This window comes from Hirundo rustica, chromosome 9, assembly GCF_015227805.2.
Source record: "Hirundo rustica isolate bHirRus1 chromosome 9, bHirRus1.pri.v3, whole genome shotgun sequence".
Taxonomy (NCBI): Eukaryota; Metazoa; Chordata; class Aves; order Passeriformes; family Hirundinidae; genus Hirundo; species Hirundo rustica.
The window spans coordinates 22,213,627-22,219,626 of NC_053458.1; the positions used below are offsets into that span (position 1 = coordinate 22,213,627).

Here is a 6,000-nt window from a genome sequence, read left to right on the forward strand (position 1 = left end):
TAAATTAAATACAGCAAGTCAGTAAAAATAAGTCTTATCTGATCTGTACAACTGCAAATACAGACAATATTAAGATTTACTGTTTAGCATTCTTGTGGTTCTCAGATTTTGATCCAGATCTAACCTCAAAAGACCATAAATAGCATTTCCCAGAAATCCAGAATTTCAGTTTCACAGGCATTAACTTCCTCCAACAATAAGATTTAAAAAAAAAAAAAGACCAAAAAAAGCAAAAATATTCAATCCATGGCTCCTGAAGAAGCTCTGAATCACACCAGATGCGAAAAGCTTTCAGAGATTCTCTCTGAATAGATGATCACTTATTTTGCCAAACTGCTGCAGTTCAGAGCAGAGGATGCCAGTCTAATAAGCCGTGTCAGCTCACACAAGGAGGTTAGTGTAAACACAAGGAAAAAACCTCCGTGCTTCCTCACCAGCAGATGACTCAACACTGAAGAACGCCTTACCCTGAAAAATGGAAGTTGCAATGAAAGACTTTAAGAACATCCTTTCAAGTGCACGTCAGAGCTCCACACAGCACCTGGCGGCACTCAGAAGGTTTGTTCAGCAGGAGAGGCTGCCCTTTGCCCGCGGTTTGCTGCAGACTGGCCATTAGCAGAGGGGTGTCAGTACTTCCATCACGACTGGAACAGTTTATAGCTTTGCAGGCAGATTAATTCCACCTTCAGCTCCTATGACTCAGCAAGCCCGGCTGAAAGGTCAGTCTGTGCTCCAGCATGAGCGTTGCACACAGATCCCTCTCACATGCACACACCTTTCAGCCCTGTACAGACAGGACCCCCATTGCCATCAGCAGGCCACAGGTCTCATGCACCCCAGACACATGGCCTAAGGACTTCCAACCTTTTGTCCAGCCTTCCCTGGGACTGCACTCGTTTTCTGAGCTTGGTTTTAGCTGTAGCACCACATGCCCCGCAGCTGAGTGACTTCACTGTAACTAAGTCATTGCAGTCAAATGACGTGCATCTAACCCGGTTTTAGATCCAGCTCGGCTCTGGGCAACTGCGTGGCCTGAAGGAATTACAACAGATACAACAAAAGTCTAAAATAACTTTGGACTTTTGGATAGGCTTGTACAGTAAGCTTTTGGATCAACACAAAGCGACCGCTTGAAATCACCTGTGAGCAAAGTCTCACATAAAGACAATACCAGCATCCTCCTCCCAGCAGAGCTCAGGTCACTGATGATGCTCCACACATTGATTACTGGAAACTAGCAGTAATTAGCAAGTGTTATCATCACTGTAATTGGCTAACAATAAAAACTGCTGTATTTAGATTAAACTGCTAGGGTATTCATCAGACTAACAATAATTTAAATTCTTGATTTCACTTATGAAGTAGGATCACAGGGTAATTCAGTTCGGAGGTATGATTTTCTAGTCAGCACCAATTCCACCCAGCACAAACTACAGAGTATAATATATTCTTATTTAAACTTTTAATTCTTTTCCCCCAATTTCTATTTTCAAGGACTATAATAAAATCAACATTTCTAAAAATGAATTATGATTGTATTAAAAGAAACCTAATAAGCAGCAAACAATAGGGTAAATATCTTTATGATGTGACAGTTTGCATAACGAGTGTAATCAGTAAGTCTAATTGTGGTAAGCTTTTTATCTTAGTTAGCAATTACTGTGAAACTCCTTAAAACAATTAGGCAAATACAGTTGAAGAGATTTAAAGGTGCACTTTAAAAGCCCTTAGCAGTTTTTTTCCCCATTTAGCAAGCATACTGAGTGAAATAAACCTTTTTAGCTCTCAGCTTTCCATCTCATCCTGCAATCAACTGTGTACAAAGGGAGAGTAGAAGGACAAAGATATATTGCTAGTTATCATACTTCTGTGTGCTATGCAACTAAGGGATCTCTGGTAAAACTGCACTCAATCTCTTCTCTAGTACCTTCATGTGAGCATAGATTATAGTATTTTTCTTTCAGCATTCCAGAAATGTCAGTTGTAAGTACTGTCAAGAGATACTGGTATTTTTAGAACAATTTCTAAGCTGTTATAAGCTAGAGAGCAGGAACTGTTCCTGTGCAGATGTGTAAACTAAACAAAGGAGTTGCAATACATGAATTCAACTTCCTGAGTGAAGTTCTTACGTACATGTCCCCAGAAAGCTACAGGCATAGCAAAAAGGTTTAGAAACATGGAACCACCTGATAGAGAACATCAAGCCCTAGCTTCAAAGTCCAGGCTGTGTCTGATCAACTACCAGCTACCAACCGAATCCATCATCTGAGGTGAAGTGCCACGCTGGGAATCTACCCGACTCCACTTGCTCTAGACCATCACTTTCCCAGATTTTGCTCTTCAGCATTGAAAAGGATAAATTTAATAATAAACCTATGTCTGTTCTGTTTGAAATTCTGTATACAATAAAAATACCAAAAAGCATTTCCAAACAAAATCATGACTGCTGTAACATAAACTTTCAGACAAGTAAGTAAAATAAAGATCGGAATGCACATAAATATTAAGAGATACAATACTGAACAGCAACAAGCATTAGAGTATTTTGCCACCACAGCACTGCTGTGCTGAGACAATAGTGCTTCATAAAGTGTGAAATTACAAGTGCTTTTCTAAGATTAATTAACTGTAATTCAGGCCTGAAGTAGCAATCCACTGACAATGTACAATGAATAATGAATGTACGTCCTAGATAAAAGGATTCATTGTCTGAATCTCTAGCATGGGGCCTCCAATTTTGGGATGAAAGAAAAAGAAAGATGGAACAATGTAAGGCAGAAATGCAATTAATCTGAAATTTTGTTGAAATATGCAGCTTTATGCATTTGAAATTTTGAGTAGCTAGGGTTTCCTTAAAAAATAGCTCCTAAAGTGAACTCATACAGCCTTACAGTAACTGATTTAGATATTTACCACTCTTTTGCCATTTAAAGATGATTTGTGATCAGTAATTGCTTACTTTGGCCTTGGAAGGGACTCTTGGAGTGGTTCTTGCTCAGAACACTGCACTGTACCCCAAGTACTGCTGCAGGGCTTACCCAGAGCTGCAGGAACAGAGAGGCACTGCTGCTTCCTCAGGCATCATCTGCAGCATAGTTTGGACCTGAGACTCAGCATGTGTTAAGAAACTTATCTAGGAGCTTTTCAATTCATACTGCTATGGTCATCGTTTACTTGGGGCTGATCTTTTCTGATGTTTCTTTAACTCAAAATATAGTTTAGACATTTGTAAAAGTTCAGTAGCAAACATAAGATTTTATTTCTGTTTTTATTTAGGTAATATAATAACAGCATCTCAAAAACATAGTTCCATGCTGGAAAAAGAGAAAATCTATTTATTACTTTCCTAGTTAAAAAAAAAAAAAAAAAAAAAATCCACACAAAATCAAAACAAAACAAAACAAAATAAAAAAAACCATGGGAGGATGAAGCACAAAGGGTAAAACAGGAACAAAAGACCCAACATACCATTTTGTGAATTCTGCTGGTTAAATTACTATTAAAAAAACCTGCAAGTGAAACAGCTCTCACTGTGCTACATACCCTAATAAAAACCAAATCAAGAATATGACTTCTTTCTGTCATCTGGGCTCAGCAGCATCTACAAATTCAGGAAGAGTGGTTTCTGTCACCATCTGCTTGTCTTTTCTCCCACAGCATCTTACTGCTACTTGCTTCTGCTCACAATTTATTCCACAAACATACATTTTGTACACATTAATTTAACATTTATCAATATTGTGCATATTTCAGCCAAATAAAATTTTATTAGTGAAAAATAAACATTCTTGTTGGAAAGCTTCATAAGAACTCAAAGCTAGCAATCTTTTTGGAACCAATAATGGCCTGAGATCCTGCAGCTCCAAAAGAGGATAACTGAAGGACTCTAAGCACTTGACACACATGGGGTACCATTACCAACTACACATAAAAGAAACAGGTACACACCTAGCCCAGCCAGGAAAATGAAACGGGGAGGGGATGGAACAGATGTGACTTGCAAGCATGGAGAGGAAGGAGGGCATGTGAGACGTGAGAAGATGTGAGATGAGAATGGGCAGATAATGGAAAAGTGGAAGTTCAGATCTCAGTTATGTTACTTAACACATTGTAGAGCATTTAGAGACACTGTCTTAATGCAGAGAGTAAAATCGATGCACAGGTGTAAAATAGAGAGAATAAAGTCTCTCTCTCCTAACTGAAAGAAGCATTTCTCCTGTTTTGTGCATGCTGAGCTTCCTTTTAAAAAGCATCAGAAAAAAAGGAGTATTTTAATTTGAATAAAATCAAACATGACTGAAATCAAACGGAAGAAGCACCATCATAGACTAGACCCATTTTTCAGTTCCTCTGAAAAGCAATTACTTCTCCACAAAAGACGTGAAAATAAATTTTATAGTGAAATTAAGTATTGTGACTATATTTACCAAAAATATTTCTAGGCAATCTTAGCAAAGGTCACAGAAGCACAGTAACAATTAAGATGGTCTTCTGTCCAAAAGGAACAGCTTTAGATGTCAACTATGCAAGCAGGAATTGCTGAGCCATACACCCTGCGCTGCTACGAGCCTTCTGAGCTGTCGTTATGTGCTTAGCAATTTTTTCCCCTTCCAGGTTAAGCAAGTCTCACTTTCCATTCAGTCAGTAGTCTCCTACACACATCCAGCCTCCACAAGGAAAGTGGCTTTACCCAGAACACAGCCCCTCCTCATGCCCACTAGGTTCGAACTTTCAATGGAAAGCCAACAACCTACCCTGGACACTTAAAGACAATGGGAACCCTGTCACAATAAAGCCATTTGGGAAAGGCACAACTTTTTAACACTTTCCTACCAACAACCAAGTACGTTGTCAGAAAATTATTGAAGTATTGAATAAAAATTGAATAGGGAAGCTTTTCTGCTGTAGAAACCACCACCTGCATATGGACAGCATAATGTCATCTTCAAACACTGAAAAAAATCTCCTGTCAAATTGGGAAGTCTGCTGTGAGAATACAGCTACACACACGTACTGGCTTTGAAACGCTGTTAGGAGTACACATGCTAAAATGCCTCTGTATTCTTAATGCAAGCGCTGTTATAAAAATTTCATGGTTGGACTTTTATGACTTTCTTCAAGTACCCAGGCATTCCACATCCACCTTAATTGACATGCATTTCAAGTCACATTTGACCTTTTTGGTTTCTCACACGCTGAAAATGAAGGAGGAATTAGCCTAATGTTTTAAGACTGTTGATCAAAGTTCTTCGAAGATATTTCAGCTTTTGAAGTAGTATATATCTGGCAGTTTTCCCAGAAGGGGGAAGCAAGTCCCCTTTTTTATGACTGCCAGGACTAGCCCTGCCTCCTGGTGCTGCAGCACACAGGAAATCACAGAAACGGAACCGCGAGTCCAGATATGACAGAAATTTACAGTGCATGCGTTTAACTCAGCAAAACTATTAAAAGGCAGAAACCCTAGAAAACGATCTACAGACTATTGCACATATTGTTTTGCAGTCTGTACAGGTAAAAACACCCTTTCAGATCTGATGGCAGTACTCCTTCAAGTATGACACTCACCTTATCTCAAGATCAAACGCGAAATGCCAGTTTTAGTTTTGATTTCAAAATTAAGCACATTGTCAGAGAACTTTCATAGTAAATCCAGTAGGGAACTCTAGAGGGTAATGATTTTACAACTAACATCTCTGAGCAGCTCCAAAATAAAGACAGAATGGAAATTATACTGGATGGACAGATGCATAGCTCGAGCTGTCTTTTGCCTGTGTGACAGTGAAAACGTTCCAGTTTGAAAAGCTGTTTTCATTTAAACTGCTGCTTTTGATTTGAACATTTTAAAATTTGCTAATTGCTAAGACAAAGTATCTGAACAAATAATCAGTACATTTCTTATGTTAAAATTTACAAGGGTTCATGTTTCTCAGCCACAGGAACTTAATTAGCCTGCTGCTCTTCCATCTTCTGAACCTTGGAAGCAGTCAGGCTCCTCAAGAA

The 6,000-nt window shown here is 38.8% G+C and overlaps 1 protein-coding gene across 3 annotated transcripts in view; it reads right to left on the reverse strand.

The window, feature by feature from the left end:
- The window catches only part of NEK7 (NIMA related kinase 7), a 67,125-nt gene that overhangs the window by 43,284 nt on the left and 17,841 nt on the right, over positions 1–6,000 (reverse strand). The gene's annotated exons all lie outside the window — the stretch shown is intronic.